Raw genomic sequence first — 9527 nt, forward strand, 5'->3', positions numbered from 1 at the left:
AACATCTTGCATATGTATTTCCCACTGCATCACTGTACCAGAGTTCAGATAACAACTCTGTTGTTTTTATTATTTTAATGTTTTGTAAAAAATAATTTAAACATCTTCATTGACTTAAATTCCTAGTATAAGCAGTTATTTAGTAATACTGTTTTGAGCAACTAGAGCTAAATACAGGATCAACTTACTATGGTGTGTATTTTCATCAGTTTCAATATGAAAAATAACTGTCATATTGATTCAATGGATTTATTGTATTTATTTATTGTATAATAAATCTTTGAAAATCAAAACCTGGGTTTTAATTTTTTATGTTATTATAAACTAAAGATCTTATGTGAAAGTTTGAAACAGATAATAGTGCTTTTCATCTTGCCACTTTCTTGCCACTTGTTTTGGATATCACAAGATCCATGGAACAAAGGAGTCGTATGAGTTTGGAAAGATACAAGGGCGAGTAAATGAAGATAGAATTGCCATTTCTGGGTGAACTATTATATATTTTCTTTATGTGAAAAACAGAATTATGCTCTTTAAAATCTTGTCAGGCAGGTTTTTCAACAATCCGATCGAAGCAAAGCTGAGCAGGTCATTCAAAAGTTTTTAAGTTTATCTTATTAGCAATATTATTCTTATACACATTAATATAACATAACGTAGTCTTATCTTAAGTGGTTAAGATATTTTTGTGTGTTAACAGGTTTAAAAAATTGATTGAGAAACTTTTGTTAAATAACCTTTTTTTTACCACAAAATTCTTACAGCACAACAAGTACAAAAATGAACAAATACAACACATGCAGACAAGTTATGCCAAAACAGCAAAAAAAAAAAAAAAAAAAAAAAAAAAAAGTGCTTTTCCACATTTCTCATGAGGGTTTTTGAAGTTATTTGCCAAATAAACATTTTGTGCATTTACTCAGATCAAGCTAAATCATGACAGTTCTTACTTAAAATAAGTCATCATTTGTTTTGAGTGTGAAGTATCAGGAGCGTCTGATCGCACACAGCTTGTGTGGAGACGGATTCAACGTTATTCCGACTACTCCTTTGAGATCCAGCTCATCTCCAGACACTCCAGGTGCAGTTGTGAAGCGGTAGCTCTGAAGGAGGGAAGTGAAGAACAGGAAGAGCTCCATCCTGGCCAAACTCTCCCCAAGACACATCCTGCGGCCTGTGTGAGAGAGTGAGTCAGTTGCATGGTCTGTTGGGCTTGAAATGCTGTCTATTTAGGCAGCACATTAGAGTTTGGAACACAGCTAATGAGAGCTGCATGGCCCTCAGCAGTCTAACATAATAATAGAATGTGACAAAAAGTATTAACAAAGCCATTTTCAACATATTTAGCATAGGCTAAGATTAAAGCATGGACAACTGCATTGAGATTTTTTTCGCCCTCGTGCAAAACTCCCAATCATGTTGAAATGACTGTATTTGACCTGCAAAAATTTTTCAAAACAAGTCTGCAGATTTTGGACATTTGGATAATGTATTTGGACAGCTGATAGAGTATGATAGACACAAAATCTAATTCTGAAGTTTCACTGTACCTGCAGAAAAGGGCATGAAAGCATCTCTCTTCACAAACTGGCCCTTCTCATCAAGGAAGTGTTCTGGGTAAAAGCTGTTTGGTTTTTCCCATTCGCTTGGATCCTTCAAAACAGACGTCAGCAGAGGAACTACAGTGGTGCCCTAAAAAAAAGAGAGAAAAGACCAAATATTCAACATGCACATGGTATCTTCTCTTGGCTTCAGATATATTTATTTATTCTTCTGACTGACCTTCTTGATGAAGTATCCATTGAAGGTAACATCACAGCTTGTCATATGAGGGAGATTCAGGGGTACTATGTTTTCCAGTCTCTGGGTTTCATGAATCACAGCATCTGTATATGGCAATTTCTTTCTGTCTTCCACCACTGGCTGACGTCCACCGATCACTCTGTCAATCTCCTCCTGAACTCGATCTGCACACAAATGCAACAAACATTTGTTCCTTTGGACTACAATAAATAAAATGGGGAAAAATAAATTCAGCATTGAGGAAATATTCCTTATATTGTCTTTTTACCCTGTATATGAGGGTATTTGGCCATAAGCATCAAACCCCAGCGCAGAGTCGTTCCTGTGGTGTCAGTTCCAGCAACAAACAGATTTGTCACAGACACCATAATCAATCAATCAATCACCTTTATTTATATAGTGCTTTAAACAAAATACATTGCGCCAAAGCACTGAACAACATTCATTTGGAAAACAGTGTCTCAATAATGCAAAATGATAGTTAAAGGCAGTTCATCATTGAATTCAGTTATGTCATCTCTGTTCAGTTGAAATAGTGTCTGTTTTAATTTGCAATCAAGTCAATGATATCGCTGTAGATGAAGTGACCCCAACTAAGCAAGCCAGAGGCGACAGCGGCAAGGAACCGAAACTCCATCGGTGACAGAATGGAGAAAAAAAAACCTTGGGAGAAACCAGGCTCAGTTGGGGGGCCAGTTCTCCTCTGACCAGACGGAACCAGTAGTTCAATTCCAGGCTGCAGCAAAGTCAGATTGTGCAGAAGAATCATCTGTTTCCTGTGGTCTTGTCCTGGTGGTCCTCTGAGACAGGGTCTTTACAGGGGATCTGTATCTGGGGCTCTAGTTGTCCTGGTCTCCGCTGTCTTTCAGGGCAGTAGAGGTCCTTTCTAGGTGAGAAAGGACCTTCCATAAGATTCTCCTCATGAAAGTATGAGTCCTTCTTGCCCGATTTCTGTAAAATGCAAGAAAAAAAAAAAAAGTTCGAATAAACTAAGATATAATAAGATAAAATAAAAAACCTATTCAGATCTTGAGCAAACTGCTAATTTTCACCTGCCACCTGAATATTCTGATTATTACAGTAATAAGGGGATCATTGAAAACGCACCACGTCGTTTTGTTTGCGGATGAGAAATTAGTCGACAAATCCTCTGCTGTCTTGTGGATTCAGAGTCTCCAGAAGTGCTTTGGTCAACTTCATCACCTGTTCTCTATTTTGGATAAAATTTTTAACAAACATCCTTTTTGGACCCAACCATGGAAATATGTTGTAAAGCTAGAAATGGACAATCGGAGACATAAAAGAGAATGTTATCTAGAGATGCACTTTCAGAAGTTCATTCTACAAAATGGGTGCCGTATATTAAATCATTGATTTTGTAGTATCTGTGGACAAAATGTAGTTTCTGGTTAACATATTCATTATACTTACCAAGATAGAAATTGATCCACTAATCCGAACATTTTCATTTGCTCTGTTGACCGTTTCAGTGAATCGAGGGTCAGTGTATTCAAATCTGCTGCCGTACACGATAGACGAGATGATGTTTGACACAGCGTAGTTCACAGGCTGTGTCGTGTCAAAGGGTTTCCCTGTGAAGAGGAAACAACAAAACTTCTCTCAATGGATCTTATGAACTAAGAACATAATTGCATGTGCGTGTCTCAGCTTGTACCTTCAAACTTATCAAACTCTCCTTTCAGATATTGAATTTCCTCTATAATTTTCTCTTCACTTCCTCTCTTGCCCATCCCAAAGTCCCGAAGGTTGCTGAGAGCGAAGCGTCGCATTTCTTTCTAGTTCTCTCCATTGGAAAAGATGATCCCTGATCAACACAATTAGCAACACTATTCTTTCTTATAATGAGCTCATATCATGGCAACTATAATGAAAATGTATTAGTCGTACACATTTGAGTACATTCCATTAGCCTGTAGAAGCCACGAAGATCTGAAAGTTTGTGCAACATGTTTGTCTTGTGAAATGTTTAGCATTTACAGTTTGCACGTTCATCTGAGGCAAAAATGAAGAAAGGAAGCATCCTACCATGCTCATTCAGCATCCTGAAACTAGGTGAAATATATCTGTCTCCAAACTCTTCTGCATGATTCACTAGAGCTTCTTTGATAGTTTTGTATCCAACAAGGACCACTGTTTTTTGGGGACCCAAAAACACTTGAAATATGTTCCCGTAGGTTTTGGAGAGCTAAGAGGACGCAGCAAAATACATTTACAAACAAATCTCAAAATGTTAGGCTACTATTACTGGTTGAATGTGTTTAAGTAAAGTTCTCACCTCACAAAAGCTGTCAAAGGGTCATGTGAGGTCAAGGTTCAAGAGGTTCCCCAACAGTGGCAGTGGTTTGGGTCCCGGTTACTCTTTCCCTTCTTTCTGAGATTTGGATCCAGAGGAAAGCAAATACAAACCCAGAAGCAACAGTAAAGCTCCCAGTAATGTACCTGTGCTGGAAAACTGCTGCAGTGATTCGACAACAGACATTTTCTCTCTGAGCTTCTGAGCTCCTGCACTCATACATTTATAGCAGCTGTATAAGGGAGGGACCTTGTGTGATCACAAAAAGCAACAAAAATAAAAAAGGGGGGGGGGGGTGGTGTGATAACATCAGCATTTATGTGACTCCCTTTCGTGCATCATTCATCATCTACAACCCGTTTAACCAAGGCAGGTTCATTAATTAAGCAATAAATCCAATATGTCAGGTTGACCACAATCACAGACCTAAATTATTACACTTGATTCATTATATTTAACTTAAAACATGATTTTTGGTTTATAAATTGACTAAATACTGTGATAATCTGTTTATTTGCCAGCAAAATGTGCTGGTCTGAATTGTAACCCACAGAGATATTGTGAGTTATCAAATTTCAAACTACGAACCAGCTCAACCTCTTGCATGCTGCCACCTTGTTTCATGATGAATAACACCAATCCATATTTGACTTTAAATTGCTATTATGAGCCTTTATCACTTTATTTACATTTACAACTTTGTAATAAATATATCAGACACACATATTGTAAAGGAAGAACATTTTCACACATTTAAACATTATTAAAACTGGAGATTAAAGGCTGGAGGGATGTGGTTTGTGATCGGTGGTCATTATACAGAAACTGAGCAGAAACCAAACTGAACCTGTTTTGAACAGAATCTGCCACAGAACATGAGAAAAAGAATAAGAACACAGAAGCAGAATAAAAGTGATTCACTGTATGTGTGCTATATGCCAAGTCTTGTATGTGCCATGAGCCATGTGCATTCAACTTGTGCTGTGTTGAATCAGTTTAAATAGAACAACTTGCTCCTTCATGAAGAGGTCTAATGTGTTCTAAATGTGCACACTGCTTTAGTTCTACCTGTTTATCTGAGGTTAAAAGTTTATCATGTACAAAGGCATCCCCGCTGATAAAGAAAAAAAAAAAACAGTCAAAGCTGATTTGCCTGTGTATTCATTTTATGCTCAGGTTATGCTGAGAAAGGACTGTGTTCTGTTCCGATACCTCCATCAATTCTTGTAATGATACGACAGCCTGGAGGGGTGTGGGTAAAATTTGTACAATGACCCGTTTCACCTGGTAAGTGTCGGTATGCATGTGTGTGGTGGGTTGGGTGGGTGGTGAGCTGAGCAGGACAGTAGATCAGCCACAACATTGTCTGTGCCTGGGGTGAACTTCAGGTCAAAGTTATTTTGGCAAAGATAGTTGGACCAGCGAAGTAGTCTCAGTGCCCTGTGGCCTGTCTCAGATGTGAAAAGTAGTGCTGTCAGGGTCTGGTGATCTGTCCTTAGGGTGGAAGTGCGATCATAGAGATACACATGCCACCTCTTGCAGGCCCAGATGCAGGCTAATGCTCTTAGCACATGCTGACCCTTGGCTCCCAAGCAATGCAGTACCACCATTTTTTTGCAGGCTGCACACACGTCAATCAGCCCCACTGCCAAGATGAAAGTCTTAAAGGACTGTAACCAGCGAGTCCAGGGAATCGGAGGCTTGCCCGGTAGAGCAAGGAAAGGATCAGGATGTGGTAGAGCGATTTCAGCCATCCTTGTCGCCAAATGTTGCTTTTGATAAGGATCAGACTGATACAGGGATTAAAATCAACCTATCGTGTGTTTAAAACACAACTTTAGAACACAACATGACCTCTCAGACACGATGGAAATATCCTCAAATATACTGAAAAGAAAATGAGAGGACTTACTTTTGGTCTCCCCATTGCCTTCAAAAGATCTGGATAATGCAACTTCCTGTTGAAAAAATATATTTTGGAATGTTCCAAGTTTGTTCAGAGGGGGAAATGTGTTATGGTAGCAGGACTGAGTGAAAACTAGGGGACATGACAAAATTTGTATTTTATCAAAAATGTTATGGATTTTTTTTTCTCAACACTCAACACCACAGGGCTGTGTGCTGAGCCCATTCCTTTACTCCCTTTAAACCCATGACTGCAAGCCTGTGCATGGATCCAACTCCATCAAGTTTACAGACGACACCACAGTGATTGGCCTTATCAGTGACAACGATGAGACTGCCTAGAGGGAAGAGTTATAGCACCTGGCCACATGGTGCGCTGACAATAACCTGCTCCTTAACACCAATAAGCCTAAGGAGCTCATTGTGGACTTCAGGAAGAAGAAAGGAAGCACACATGACCCCATCCACATTAACGGGATGGTTGTTGAACGTGTCTCCAGCTTCAGGTTCCTGGGAACTACCATCTCGGATTATCTGTCTTGGACCACAAACACCTCCAGCCTGGTCAAGAAGGTTCACCAGTGCCTCTTCTTCCTCAGGACACTGAAGAAGAACCAGCTGACTTCAAACATCCTGTTCAACTTTTACCGGTGTACGACTGAGAACATCTTGACCAGTTGCATCGCAGTCTGGTATGGGAACTGCTCAGTGGCTGACTGCAAAGCACTGCAGAGTGTGGTGAAAACTTCCCAACGCATCACAGGGACACCCCTTCCTGCTATGGAGGACATCAAGAGGAAACGCTGTCTACATTGAGCTTGCAGCATTCTCAAGGACTCCTCTCACCCTGACCACAGACTGTTTAACCTCCTGCCCTCCAGGAGGCGCTTCAGGAGCCTCAGGACAAGGACCACAAGATTCAGGAGCAGCTTTTTCGCTACAGCTGTCTCCTTGCTGAACTCTGCCCTCTGACACCCCCCCCCCCCCCCCCCCCCTCACACACACACACAGACTCCTTGCCCCTCTTCATCACTACATCTGACTAGGCCTGTCACCAGAAAAAAATTTTGCTGGACGATAAATTGTCCAAGAAATTATCGCAATAAACGATAATAGTGTCGTTCTAAGACCAGTTTCAACTAATATAATGATAATGGCATAAAAACCCAGGTACACCTTTTCAAAGATCAATAAACTTTTATTTTATGGCAGATTTCGAGCAAGAAATACTAACATTTTGACTCTGTGTGGCTTAAAATTTATTAATTTTGTATGTTTGTATGTCATTTTTTCTTTTTATATATATATGCCAGTTAGGGATGCTCATATTGACCGTTTAACCGTTAACCGAAAGTAAACATTTTGACTGATAAAGGGGCTGTTCACATATCGCGTCTTCTGTGTGCTCAAGTTCGTTATTTCAAATGCGGTATTCACGCTTATAATTGAAGCGACACAATCGCAATGCGCACGCAATGCGACATGCTCATTATTTCCAAGCGTGTCTGAACCACATCTAGTTAAAAAATACTCAGCTTTTCAGAATGATGCAAGCGCACCAGCTCATGTGAAAAGAAACAACTCAATCAGCTTCCTTCTGGGTGAAATTTCCCAAACCAGTCCCAAAGTCCCAAACTGAAATATCATTGTTGTAACGTATACAGGGAAGTCATGGCCTAATGGTTAGAGAGTCGGACTGGCAATTGAAAGGTTGTGAGTTCAAGTCTCGGTCCAGCAGGAATTGTAGGTGGGGGAAGTGCATGTACAGTTCTCTCTCCACCTTCAATAACATGACGTAGGTGCCGAGTTCTACAAGTTCTCAAATTTTAGGATTGACATGCAAAGACAGAGCAAGATACACCAGCCTCGAAATTCCCTCAGCCTTGGAGAGCAGAACACATCCTATGTTGAAAATTTAAGATCAGAAATCCTGATGTGTTGGGGGAACACCAAGGAAAAATGTGCGCACACTCTGGAGATTATCACGTGAAATGAAACAATATCCCGTCGGAAAGTGAGATGATGGATGACGGAAGAAGTCATGGCACAGTACAAAGTGATATTGATGTGGACAGCTGAGATGGAGGATCAGCTTGTTGATTTGTGGCAACAGCATGTGTTGGTTAAATCTAGGATTTTTTGTCCTCATATTTGTGGTCTATCACATTTAGAAAATCTTACAAGAGGTAAAAAAATATTTTGGTGTACCCAGCATAAGTCAAGAAGACTCACTGGCTGTTTTCTCTGCTGCACACACATCCTTGTGTAAGTGTTCTTTAGCCTGTTGATTTTCATTCATAGTATTCAGCTATAGGAAATATTTTGCAATAAGACTTAGAATTAATGTGAATGATATATAAGACTTTTTATTTATTTATTTATTTGTTATGTTTACCCTTGTGACGAGTGGGGCAGGGCCGAGGGACGTGGGAGGAGCAAGGCCGGTGGAGTGATTGGAGATGAGCTACACCGGTTCGACCCACCAGTCTCGAGGCCCACGGAGGAGATGGAAGGATATAAAACTGGAGCGACGACAGTGAAGGACGAGAGAGGATTAGGCCTGGGCTTTTAGTTGTGTTTGCATTTTATTTGTGCACATCAGTCGTCCGTGAGGGGCTGATGCGCTGTTTTGTGTTTATTTTTGTAATTAAAGTTTCATTTGATTGTCCGCCGGTTCCCGCCTCCTTCTTCCCGATGATTATGGGGTTTATATTATTACAGTGGTGCCGAAGCCCAGGAGAAGGAGGGAAGCACTGCTGAAGATCCCTCGCCACTGTGGTGAATCCGCGGTGCCATCGAGCAGGTGAGGAGTGTGCCGCCATGGATTCTCGAGGCGGTGGTCTGGAGCGAGTTGCCAGGGACGGGTGAGCTCGCTACCGGCCGCCCGTGATGTGGAGGGGCGGTTGCCGTCTGTGAGGGAGCAGAAGAGTCGGCGCCGTTTGCCAGAGAGCCGGAGCCTGCTGCCGTCCGCCTGAACGGGGAGGAGCAGGGAACAGGGGGACTCCTGCCGGCTGCCCAAAACCGGAGGAGCCGTCGCCGGAGGAGTGTCGTGCCGTCCGCCGAGGGCCGTCCAGTGCCACCACAGAGGAGATCACCCAGCTGGTGGAGGGCCGAGCAGCAGTGCATCTGGGAACCGGATTTTTTTTTTTGCTCTCCCCTCGTCTCTGTCGCTCTGTCTGTCCTTCCCCCAGGTTCCTGCAAGTCCCCGTGAGCGGGGTAGTTGAGGAGGGGGGGTTGGGGGGGGGGGTTGAGCGCAGTCTCTGGAGTACCCCCCGGCCTGCGAGGGCCGATGGGGGTATGTGACGAGACAAGTGGGGCGGGGCCGAGGGACGTGGGAGGAGCGAGGCCGGTGGAGTGATTGGAGATGAGCTACACCTGTTCGACCCACTGGTCTAGAGTCCCAAGGAGGAGATGGAAGGATATAAAACTGGAGCGACGACAGTGAAGGAAGACAGAGAAGGACGACAGAGGACCAGGCCTGGGCTTTTAGTTGTGTTTGCATTTT

General features: G+C 42.1%; 1 pseudogene; it reads right to left on the reverse strand.

Annotated features, from left to right (window-relative positions):
- Positions 1-858: 858 nt before the first annotated feature.
- LOC113051587 (cytochrome P450 2K1-like) lies at positions 859-4336 on the reverse strand (annotated as a pseudogene).
- Positions 4337-9527: the final 5191 nt, after the last annotated feature.

This window comes from Carassius auratus, chromosome 3 (assembly GCF_003368295.1).
Source record: "Carassius auratus strain Wakin chromosome 3, ASM336829v1, whole genome shotgun sequence".
NCBI lineage: Eukaryota > Metazoa > Chordata > Actinopteri > Cypriniformes > Cyprinidae > Carassius > Carassius auratus.